The following is a 13647-nucleotide window of genomic DNA, read 5'->3' on the forward strand; positions in this document are numbered from 1 at the left end:
GAAGCAACATAAAATGAAAAGCATTAGAATTGGCACACAAAATGGTCTAAAGCTTATAAAGCATCTCCCCACAAATGTTACATTAAATGTTTTCTTGTTTACATTAAATAAATGCCTTAGAGTGTTCTGCTAACTTTATTCTTTCAAAGACTCTAGACCAAAATGCTCAAATTATTTTGAACAGAGAATAGGTAACTGTTACTTGTGTAAAAGGTAGTATAAGCCTTTCATCTTCCTTCCTCGCAGCATGCTGAAAAAACTGGCATCAAAACACAACTACTGGCAACGTAAATTGAGAGCAAATACATACATGCTACTGCAGGCTCATTAAAAGTTCTTAAAAGTATCTGTATCTAGAGAGAGGAGCTGCCTTTATCCTGAAGGCAAAATAGTTCCTGCATTTTCTTGACTTTGCCTTTTTCTTTCAAATCCATTTGTAAATCCTGGAATACAAAAGAAAAAAAAGTTATCTTAATCTGGGATAAAAAAAAAGCATGAGTCTGTAGTATGCATACACAAAAAAAGATAAAGATGACGGAGGTATAACAGATGAAAAAGTAATTTTATAATTAAATTTTCAAATAATTAATGAGTAACTTCAATAATTAAAGTAATGAAATGATACATCAATAATATTTAATTACTGATGTACTAAATAAAACCCATTACACTACTGAACAGGTCTCTGCATCTGCAAGGAAGAGCAACACAGCATAACTTCATTGTGGAAAAAGAAAGGCCCCTGCATCTGTTGCACCACACTCAAGTTGCTTCAAACTTGGCAGTGTTAAGAGCCCTCCACCTGCAACTCGGTAGCCTGCCATTCATTTGCAACCTTGTGATCTCTCATCTCTACACCCTGAGGATGCTGTACAGTGCCAGTACCTGGTGTCGCAAGTACGCTTACCCTGATGGACTGGCAGTGGCAGAGCATGAATTATGATGGATTTCTTATAGCAAACAATTGCCACTGATGTTAAATCATCCTGTTGTTTCCCTATCTCCTTACATTTTTGCTTGTAGCTTTAGTCTGTAATGGTGCTAAGATCCCTTCAATGTACACCTTGTAGCTTTTAGCCTGTTGTATTGGTGGTATACAGCAGGGTTTTGGTAGTGGAGGAGATGCAGGGATGGCACAATTTGAGTCTGTTTTGGCCAAGATGTTAACTGGTGACAATATCCCTATCTTTATCTTGACCCACAAGTTTTTCATCCTATTTTCTCCCTGTCCTGTTGAGGAAGGGGAGTGAGTGAGCAGCTGGATGGCATCTGGCTGCTGCTAAAATTAACCCACCACATCTATAAAGTCATATTACAAGAAAGCCTAGCGTTAACAATAAATTAATAGTCCTTTTTCATATCTGTTATTACTCAGTAATATACCTACACAGAATTTAATGACCAGTTAGTGTGCAGTACCCAACCCTAATTAGGTATGCTCCAACTAATGCCAACAGTATTGTAAACAGAACCTACCATTTGGGAGGTTGAGTGAGTCTCAATTAAAAGTGTAATTGTAACTAGTGAGAAAGCATCATCACTACGTGCTGTGCTGGACAGGATGCCCAGAGAAGGACAATTGTCTGAGGTGTCCATTGCTCTTCAAGGCTGGCCACTGGGGAGAATTTTTCCCTTTTCTTTCTTCTCCATTTTTTTTTTTGTTTGCTTGTTTGTTTGTTTGCTCAGCCTTGGGTGCCTGAAAGTGATGCATGCCATTAGCTACAGATCCCACAAAGGAACCTCTGTGCCTGTAAGCCTCTAACAGTTTTGTCCTGCACACCATAAGTAACTTGAGTCTTGTCGGTTGTGCAAAGATGGATAGGGAATAGAGTAAGAAAACTGTGACATAATGCTCCTCCACAAATTATTTGCAATTAAAAGTGTGTTAATCCTGAACTGGCAGTCAGGAGTGAGGGGATGAGCAAAGAAATCAGTTTTTATTTTAAGTTTAGTTGAGACAATAAGCATAAGGATTTTTTTTTTTTTCTTACAGTTCTGGTCTGAGTTGAACAAACACCTTATATTTCATGTTAAAAAAATAAAGTGTTTCACACTTAGGTTCAGTTTGAGTGTCTGAGAGAGTGTTAACAGATTAAAAACCCCAAACATTCAAACAAAAAAAACCCCAAACAAACCCCCAAACACCGGTCAGTCCATATTTTAATCTTTAACAGAATATTTGAGTCACTTTTTTAATCAACAACTATATTAAAAATATATGCTGTTTGTAGGAACACCTGTGGGAAATAAAACTACAGCTAAAAGGAGAAAACATTTAATAATGGAAATAATTAATCTCTTGAAAAATGAACAAGCCACTATGATGAATATTTAAAAAATCCACAGAGGAATGCTATGCAGAAGTAATCACATACCACGATGTAATAAGGATACTTTTTGATGATCAAAGAAGTGAGTTTGAAAAATGGAATAGAGAGATATTAATTAAGCAAGAATGTGGTCTATAGACATGTTTTTTACCAATGAAGTAAGAATTGGAGTTGTTTTGAGATCTGAATCATAAAAGAAAAGCTGACTAGGAAATGACAGGTCTAATCCAAGAACCTGGCAGTGTTCATAAATATTAAATTATAAGAAACAAAATTTTCAGCCTTACCTGATAATCAGTTTTGTATCTGGAGTAGAAAACAATAACTTGTACAATAAAGATTCTTTTCACAGTAAGGCAAATTAAGCAAGGTACAAATCCAAGAATCCTTAACTAAAAATTCCAATTATAAGCTTTCATGTGTTGTTGTAATGATCCCTTTCATGCGCCTACATGAGTGTTATTGGTCAGGGTGGATATATTGGCACCTAAGGGAAATATAATATGCTCTCCCATTGTTAGAACTAGCCAATGAAGAATGCAAAGTCTTTGTCATATAACAATAGAAATGTTATGCCACTTCAGCAACTGCCATGCACATCCACATGAATCATGTTTGCGTCCAGTCCAGATCATGTTAAAGGCAACCTGATGCAGAAAATAAAATCAGTGTTTCATGGTTCCTTGTTGGTGCTCTTTTTTTTTCATGATTAATTATACCATCAAATAAAGTAGTTTGCTACTAATAAATTAAACTAATTCTATTAATTATTATAATTTAGCTGGGTATAATTGTGTGGTATGACCATAATTTTATACAGGTAGTAGTTAGTAGTAACAAGGAAGTAGTTACTCTGTGTGGAATGAAATATATATGACCTTGGCCTAATTATATAGTGTAGAAGGAAGACAGAATTCTTGAAAGTAGGGGTACCGAAAGCAGGTATAATATCATAAGAAAAGGGGCACGTGGTGATACAGGAGGCCTAAGGCTATAAAAAAATCACTAAATAGCAATAACTGATATTAAAAGAAATGCAGACTTGCAGCTTATATAAGTCACTGAATATACGACAAATTTAGGTGTTGTATGGACCATAGAAGAAAAGAGCAAGGCATAGAATGGGTTAGCAAACAAAAAAAGTGACCACAAGCAGATCCTAGATTAAGGAGAATGTAAATGTCATACTCTTTTTTTTGGCAAAGAGAGAGAGACCCTATCATCAACATTATACTTCTCCAAGCAAAGAACTTGGGACACCAACAACTCACTCTAAATCCTTTCTCCGACTGAATCCAATGACATTTGGACATGAAAACCATATGAAAGCATAAAACCAAAGAAGGGGATAGGTAGTAGAAAACTTTTATCAGTTTAACCTGTATATAATTCAAACAATTGTAACTAAAATAATAATATGTCTTTGACTAGACTGTTAAGATTTAATTCTAATTAAGATTTTAATTAGATTAACAGTAAATTCCTGGCTTTGCAATAAGGTGTGGTCCTCATGCCCCACAGCAAGATTTTGAGTGTAACAGCTAACAGATATGACACAGGATTTATGGGATCTCCTCCTCTTTGAGCACTGGTTGCCCCACAGATGGAATACAGCTGTGTGTCTTAGATGCTACTAAACATCTATGCTTAAGTAATTGAACACTTTCTTGTCAATAATTCTTTATGTTGTACACCAGTACTCTGCAGACCCACAATTACCAAAAGCTGTTGATTTCATTTCAATTTTCAGTTTCATTCCTTCAGTGCTAAATTAATTTATAACTGTCTTTTGCCACTTTTTACACTAGTCTGGTTCTTATTTATTGTTTATCCTCATAGCTGATTACGTCACAGAAGTATTCTTGTCAGCAAACTTTTATTTGTCATTTCCCACTTTGAAGATGCTATGTGCCTTTGAGGTTTTTTTGAAATCGCTCTTTTGCACAGACAAGTTAGCATGTGATTTTTGTTACCTAACTTCAGATCTCTAAAATATGATTAGCTTAGATATAGACATTAACACTAAGCTCCCTTTATAGCCAGAAAAGTGAAATTAGGATATAATTGATTCATTGACTGATGTTAAACATCTGTATTAGGATGAGATTGAGTACTCTAGAAGTCCCTGTTTCTCTAAGTTGATTATAAAGGCAGCGTAGGCTACTAGTTGATGTCTACTTTTAATCAAACAAATCCCACGCTTACCTGTTACCCTTAGGTTTGACTGTAATCTTAATATATTTTAACTCACTTTGTACAAGAACATTATGATTTCAATAATTTCAACTCCCTTCTCCCAAACTTGGAAATGTTCACATTCGTATTTGAACATGTATATACTCTATTTTCTCTATACATACACAACAAACACATACACTCTATACATACACAACTTTCTATTTTTATAACATATGATTGCATACTGCTATTAATGTTCTCAGATCACTGCCTGTATTGAGTCCTGGCATGATAGATAAGAAAAGTTATGTATTAATAGACTAGCAGAATGCCTTTCACTCTGAGGAGCACAGATATACAATGCCTTAATACTCTCATTATATTGTTTCCAAATAGGCTGCAGTCTCTTTGGGAATCCAAGATCCCCATTCCTTTCAGATGGCCTCTGTTCTAAATTGTTCCGTCAATCTGTTTTGCAGATACCTTCTCTTTTAGCTTCCTCCTTGTGCATTTAAGACAGACATCCCTGGGATAGAAGTGTATTTATGTTTTTCCTTTATATTTAATCCCTCTCTTCTGGCTTCTGACATGCTCATTCAACACCTTATTCCTTTGTTCTGAGAATCCTGCAGTTTGCTAGGTCACAAGATCATTCAGTGAAGTTGGAGAAAACCTTTTTTTTTTTTTTTTTCCATAGCCTTCAGTCATACCACTGTACCAGCCTGGTCCTGACTGAATAGAAATCATCCAGACACACCGTCGGTCTGGAACTTTAGTAGAAGTGTCCTGGTATGGGAGCTAAAGACCAGGTAAGTGTACCTCACAGAATCAAAAATGGTATTAGCTGTCCATGTGTGGACAACTGAATGAGTCCAAGGGGTTTGCTTTAGGGAGAGGTGAACTGCTCCCTAGATTTTATTGCTGTATTCTCCAAGCATTCAATTCAGTTTCCCCAACATGGGAGTCTAGTATCCCTTGAGGTGCCCCAGGGTACCTCTCCTGGTCTCCAGCTTTTGTTCCAGGAGGGCATGGATCTCTCATAAGTCCTATATCATACCTCTGAGCACCATGTGGGTGCCTTGGATAACTTTGGGTATTTTAGCACAAGGTTAATATGTAGACAACTTAATTTAGGGATTCAAACTAGACCCAAGTCTCATCCTCAGTGTCCAGAACAGTAGCATCAATGAAAGTATAATACTTTTACACATTCTCAGCTTATGCACTATAATAACTCTTTAGTGAAAGTGCAGTTCACTAGCAAAGGGCTGACTAATTAAAAACAAGGTTTTGAACCATTCTTTTCTTTTTTAATATCTCCTATGAAAATATCTTCAAATCCCTTTATGTTACAATTCTTTGTTGTGAAGTGGGAAGTTAAACTAAATCTTTCAGCCACAGCTAATACTACTTCTGAACCCCTCAAATCAGTAAAAGCTTTGCTCTGCTGCACATATATTCATATAAAAGTTTAAATTTTAAAAAGCTACACTATCTTCATTTTGAATTTCTGTTGTACAGTAAAAAGGACCGATATCGAAGGAAGCATATAAATTAAGTATTCATTTATGAAACAAGAAGTTAAAGGCCTTGCCAGATTTCCTTCCTGAGGAAAACTTTGCTATCAAAAGTGTCTAGTATTTTCAAATGGCCACTATAAGAGCAAAAGAAAAGCAATTCAAAATAAGGCAGGTATTGGAATTTCTGAAATGGCAACAAAGGGATTAAAAGCAGGATTTAAGAAGTCTATCTGACTAATATTCTAAACATGTTCATTTAAAAATAATAAGAAAAATAAATCTCAGTTCAAGTAAACTGGAAAAATATCCCAAGTGTTTCTGTTCTTGGGTTTTTTTTGTTGTTGTTTTTTTTAGCAGCAATGATGTAGAGTAAAATCAATACTGTTACCAGGACAGTAGCTGAAGGACATGGAAAGCTGATATATAAAGAAGATAGTGAGAGTCAACTTCTAGGTATTATTTCTCTTTCTAGGATGGATTTGCTATAATGTTAAGCAAATACATTAGGGCCAGACTGCAGCATTACTGACAAAGCTGCTGTACAGCTCTGAATAAGCATTCAAATTAACGAAGATCTTTGTGAAAAGGGATGGACAAGAAAATATCTCGGAGGCTTTGGAGGAGCAATCATCAGTAGTATATGTTCTTGCTGGAATAGTAAAGTTAAAGATTACTTACTTCCTCCTGCATTTTTTTCTTTTAAATACATGTTCATAACCCATATAATCATGCTAAACCTTCACTGTTTATTTGTCTTCAGTTTAAAAAGGTCTGTAAGTGCCTGAAGTACATTTTAGACAAGCCCAAGTTAACTGGGATGTTGTCAGGTCATTTTTGCTGGGATGAACTATATAAGCAGTCATATCTCATTTGTATATTTTTTACACTAAAATATATATGCAATTCTCTCCCACAATACAATATAAGCAGAAGAGGCTTTTCCTTGCTTAGACTTTCCAGCATTTCCCTCAAAACAGTATATGCAAAGAAACATTGTCTTTGTTTCTACCAGTAAACATAATTGCTTGTTCTCCTTTCGAGTGTTTCATTTCTTTTCCCAATTCACTATCTCTGTCACAAACAGGTATCCCTTCATTCACAACTGGTCTCATGAAAACTGGTTTTGGCCAAATCTTTGCTTGGTACTTACCTAAGGGCCTAATACATTGGAATAACCTTTCCTTTTTTCCCATTTTGCAATTAATGAAAATATTCCTTCCATTCATCCCCAAAATGACTGTTAACTGACCCATGATCTTGATCCACTTGTGTGACTTATGGTAGCCATTCACACTTCCCATTATGCATTCCACTGCAGCTGATCATAAAAAAATGAAAAGGAGAATATTCAGATAAAATATTTAGAAAAAATATTTGGAAAAAAATGGTACATGTCAGTGATTAGATGTATGATTTATTTTTTCTTAATAACAACTGATTTCATTTTCTACCTCACTTGAGCTCTGTTTCCTAAGTAGCTAAATAGAAGCACTGAAATGAAATATTGTCTGGCTTTTTTAAAAATATCTTTTCTTCATCAGTGATCAGAGTGCTTCTGTTGCCCATCCTGTCATTGCTCAATGCATATATAGCAGTAACTGCTTTTTTAGTTAATCTTACATAGGTCTCTAGGCAAAATGATGCCTGAATTTGCTGTCTTATGGCTACTCTCTGGAGCACACTCTAAATGTTTTTACTATTTCATTCTGTACTTATAGCACCTCTAGCAATGATCTCTTCAGAACTACCAACCTTCACAATGCCTGTATCTTTCAGCATCTGTGTAAAAAAAACTTCTAAGCGCTCTAGGAAGTAGTTTTACTTATCCAGTATTTGGCAATTTGTTCTGAGTAAATACACAAATATTTCTTAGTGTGATATTCCATCTTTTTAGCATTGCAATCATTTTAAGTGACATGTAGAAACAAACTGCAGGCAAGTAACATCCATTAATGTTCAATAACATATTTTTGTTATGAGTTAGCCCTTTTTACATAATAGATATAAATTAAATAGTTTTGGTTGTTGTTTTTTTTTAATGCAACACTTTTGTATAGTTTCAGTAGGAAGAAAAAATATTTATTTTCAATCTTAAATTGTTGGGAATGACTGTGTTGAAAAGAAGGTTAAGAATATCTTTAAGCAACTAGTCACTTGCATTTTCTGCTTGATTCAGTATATGCCTTTAGCTTGCCAACAAGCCATCATTGCTACCATACTTGCATGATGAACTATACATAATTGTGAAATCACAGCATCTTAGCTTTTCCAACCACCTGGAAAGCTGTTCAAGAATTCTGAAGTCAAATACACATTTATGGAAAACACGATGTATAATGACAATCTTTCCCCCATTCAAATAGGCAACTAAAGGTTCAGTTCACAAGCATAATAACCTAAGCATCTGTGCTTGCTGCCCAAAATAACTTGTGACCAGATGCACAGAAGAACCTGGTCCTGGGGAGGATGAGAATCATCACAGCTACCTTTTACGTGTCTGTTCATGGATCTGAAATTCATGTGTCTAAACTGGGAAGTAAACCAAACCTAGAGCAAATGGGAAGAGCTAGATTACTTGGAATATGATTCACAACAACCAGTAGCTGTTGTGAGGAAACATGTAGAACCTCAGTAATTTTTTCCTCATTCCCTGATTATTGGGAATAATCTGTGATTATCTTCCTACTTACATCCAAATAGCAACAATAAAATTTCTCTTTCTCATAATCTGTTTCAAACCCAGTCATCACAACCAGTACGAGTTTAGTGCCGCATAACATAGACATCATCTCAGATAGTAGAAGAGAGGTGTTTTGTATGGCCTGACACAGTTATCTGTTATCTGTCTGAAAGCTGGTTCTGCTTCTATCATTTTAAAACAGAGTCCTATATGAAATAAGCAATCTGAATAGTCTTGATACCATTTCCTACTAATACATTTTAAGGTAGCTTTTAGCGGGTTTTGTTCCCTCATGTGCTGACTTGTGAAATACAATCTCTTCTTCCTTGATCAAAAGAAAACTGCTTCTTGATCTTTAGCCAGAAGGTTTCTCTTCAGAACATGGCTTTCTTTTCAAAATATGTTTTTATGGATTATATGGATTTATTTCAGCATGCACCTCATGTTCCTAGCACACAGATTAGACTACTTCAGTTGAGGAAAAAGACAAGAAAAAAGAAAGAAATGGATTTAAAAACAGAGATTAACACGTTTGTGGTCCTTGGTTGCTATAATGTTTACCCTTGAACATTTCTGTAATTGTAATACAGCCACATATTTGCATTCAAATTGAGTGAAGCTTCACATAAGCAATAAAGAATGTTTTGGGGAAGTATAAAAAAATCCCCTAGAGATGAAAAGATGAAGTTAGATTGCTATCCAGTAGATAACCATCGGATACCTTAACTGGGAGAAGATGAGCACATGGTGTTAGGAGTCACATTTTGCAACTGGCCAAAGGTATGACTGTGTCCATCTACAAAACTAAAAGGTAAAAGACACCAGAAGATCTTTTAACAGTTAAGTTTATTGTCCATGACTGGAATTACCTATCATGTTTCCACTGTTGCATTGCCCTTGTATCTCCCAGGTCGATTCACCCAGAGTGTGCTTTCCATAGATGACAAACATGCACAAAACATGTACTGTTTTCAAGGATGTTAATAAACAGATCACCCACTGAAACAGTTGTTGAACACTAATTGAAAACACTATAAATCAGGGTGAAGAAATGGTGAAAAAATTTTGAGATACTGACTTAGTATTGATAAAAAATTTTCCCCATTCTTCCATTTACTTCCTAGCTACCATAACAGCTTTTAGTATATTCCTTCTTCAGCTGCTGTTGCAGCAATTTCCATTTATGTAGTCAAACATCAGTTTTTAGACTGTGATTCTTGCAATGTCAAAAAAATATTTCTGTATCTTTTCTCCACAGACTTTAAGAACAAACTGATTTGAATAATAAGGTATTTAAAGAAATAAAGAAAAAAAGCCCTGTTTTTGAATTAATTCACTCCATTGCCTCATTGGCTTTCCATTTCTGTATCACATTGTTAATTTCTTGACAACAGCTCTCTCCATCGTTCCTGTGTAGTTTGAAAAATACTGAAAACCTCAAATCATACTGCATTACTGGTCTTTACATTTGGCATAGAGTAATCTGAAAGACTCCTCCGTCTTTCTAAATGTCACACAGCAATCAAAAAGACCAGCAGAAGGCTGATAGCCTTAGGAACCAGTTTAAAAAGTAAATCAATCTTCTCTGTATCCCTCCCTTTGTTTGTTTAAATGCTGGCAGCGGAGTTGTATTCTTGCAAATTCACAATCTCTAATTGTCCTCTATTTCCAAGAATGAGGAAACTGTAAAACTAGCTATAGATTTTTTTTCCCCCTTTCAGCGTGAGCAATAAAGCTTAAAGATCTGTGAGATTTGGCTGCCTTCACTCCTTGTTTCTCATTTTTTATAAATGGTAAATTAGAGAATAGGAAGAAAAAGAAAAGGAAATATTTTCAAGTAAAGAAAACCAGAAATAAGTACATCTAGCTGGTGTAAGCTGTGGTTCTACACAGCTGAGCTAAGGAAAATGAGAAAATGGAAACAATTCAGCCTAAATTTTTATCCACTATCAACTGGTATACATCTGCTGAAACAAATTGAACAATAATATCAACGTGGGTCAAAAGCAAGAAACTATAACTAGTAATTGTTTCCAGAAGAAACTCTAGACTGGAATAGATTCAAAGAAGAATCTGAAATAGAAAATGAAGGTTCAAACAATACCCTGTAATTCTGGATTTTGTACTCTGGGTGCTCACTTAACATTTAATAGGACATCAGCATTCCTGCATGCTGTGCAGCCCAATTTTACATCTGTCAAGTCCCTGCATGTATTCATGAACTATTTGAGATCAGTGAGCTGAGGTATGAAAATGCAAATTTTGGAAGCAATATTTTCTGGAGGGCAGAAGGAACCCTGGCAAAGCATGTTTTGGAAATGAGTTCAATATTACAAGCCCAAGACCTCTTATCACCAGTCAGGTGGAAAAAAAAGTAAAACTGGAGCTAAAATAAATATGCCTGATACAAACATTATGTAAAGGGCTAGATCAAGTTCCTTTTGAAGTCAAGATTTAAAAGACTAAATAGAACTGGGGCTTTAGGGGAAGATTGAAAGCATCCTTCCAACATCTCTCATGATACAATTATTAAATTTAATTTTTTTTTCTAAAATTGAAGATAATAGCCAATAGAAGCAGCAGAACTTAGGGTGACATGCATTTTTATGTGTTCTATGTTGGCTGCTCATGCCTGCTGATTTTATTTTGTCCATCTTTGCAAATGAAATAAAAAAAAAAAACCTCGTACCGAAACCCCCAGGTATTTCCTGCACAGACTGAGGGACATACTCCATGGTGCTCAGTTTGTGACTCAAGACGTTTTGAGCTACCTGTGAGGAGCAGCGAGCATGGGCTGCTCCATGACAGCAAGGGACCTGGGAGCTGAGGGTGGTGTGAGCCTGACAGGGCAGCAACTCATCAACAGTCATGAAGTCTCGGTACTGGGGCACGGATGGTAATGGTGACTGGGGTCAGCTGAAAGCCCAGCGATCCCAGGGTAAATCCATAGTGACCAGGCAGGTCTGAGGCCAAGCTGGGAACTCAAGTCACCATGGCAAGGCTGAGGTCAGCAAGAGATAAAGCCCAGCACAGCATACCTCTGATGTAGCTCAGGCAAGGACTAAGGACCTGAGCCTAAATGCAACGCATAGGTCATTAGGCACAAGTTGCACAGATAGAGGCCCAGGAGAGGCATCTGACAACTCTCCTGTAGTGTATCACTTTTTGCTTCATGCTGGTCTTTCAGAAAATGTATCTGTATTTACAGAGGTCTGATCAAAGGTCACACAGCTGTACTGTGTCATAGCTGGCTTTCAACACAAGCAGCCAAACCCTGGGGAAGAGGTTGCAAAGAATTATAGGAAAAGATAGGTATAGGCTGTTCAGGTCAGCTAAAGCCTCTTGGTGCACTCAGGACTCTGACAGATAACTGGTTTATTATCCAAAAAACAGAAGGTTATGTATTTTTCCTTAATGTTGCTTCAAGTAGATCCTTAGGCAAATGTAAGAGAAAATATACTGAAGTTCTGATTTAATCAGTTACTTCAGAAAAATTTAGCCTCAAAAAACTAATTCAAATTTGATTCTAGGATTTCTTGCATACCTAATTTCCCTACAGTTGCCATTATTTTGGTAGCATGTCGTGGTTTAACCCCAGCCAGCAACTAAGCACCAGGCAGCCGCTCACTCACTCCCCCCCCATCCAGTGGGATGGGGGAGAAAATCAGGAAAAGAAGTAAAACTCCTGGGTTGAGATAAGAACGGTTTAATAGAACAGAAAAGAAGAAACTAATAATGATAATGATAACACTAATAAAATGACAACAGTAAGTAATAAAAGGATTGAAATGTACAAATGATGCACAGGGCAATTGCTCACCACCCGCCGACCGACACCCAGCCAGTCCCCGAGCGGCCGAAAAAAAAACACTGCCCCCCCCCCCCCTTCCCAGTTCCTAAACTAGATGGGACGTCACATGGTATGGAATACACCGTTGGCCAGTTTGGGTCAGGTGCCCTGGCTGGGCATGAGAAGCTGAAAAATCCCCGACCATAGTCTAAACACTACTGAGCAACAACTGAAAACATCAGTGTTATCAACATTCTTCACATACTGAACTCAAAACATAGCACTGTACCAGCTACTAGGAAGACAGTTAACTCCATCCCGGCTGAAACCAGGACAGTATCCACCCCTTATTCTATACCATTGACGTCATGCTCAGTTCCCATACCTTTAGTTACATTCTGATCAATCATCACCACCTTTCCATCCCTTTGAGACATATGAACAATGATATATATATATATATAAAAGTATATACACACAGAGATATCAGTTCTTTAGTTCATGGGTTACGTTCATAAAATGTTTGTTGAGTTCATTTAGTTTCCGACTCTGGGCTCCATCTGTCATACCAGTCTGTCTGGGCAGGAGGGATGGTGCAAAGTCCTCTCAGTCGGTAGAATTGGCTTCTGTGCGGTGTAAGGAGCAGATGACATTTGATGCAGCAGGAGGATGGTGTGCACCGTTGGATTGTTGCATGCTGGAGTCAGTTCTGGTTCCACCTCTACGGCGCTTTGCTCAGTTTTATCACAGTTCTTTCTTGCTTGATCCAAGTGATTCTTACTATAGTACTATGGATATAGCATATAACAATTATAGTAATGATAACATACAGTAGCAGGGTTATATAGCAACTAATATCATACAGTTTAATTCTGGCTATTTTCACCTAAAATCAAATCCCCTTGAGGCACACATCGGACTTCCCCATCTTTTCGCATCACCCACCAAGTGCACCCAGGCCCTTGAGCAAAAGCAATCCCACGAATGGGTTTACCTTTGCCTGAGGCAGGAGTAACCCAGACTGTTTTCCCTAACATGTTTTTCATGTGCACTACAGGGACTTTATCCCCTTCTACAGTATGTAAAAATTCTGATTGGGCAGGGCCACTCCGATTGGCAGATCCTCTGGTGTTGACTAACCAGGTGGCT

This window comes from Buteo buteo, chromosome 14, assembly GCF_964188355.1.
Source record: "Buteo buteo chromosome 14, bButBut1.hap1.1, whole genome shotgun sequence".
Classification (NCBI taxonomy): Eukaryota; Metazoa; Chordata; class Aves; order Accipitriformes; family Accipitridae; genus Buteo; species Buteo buteo.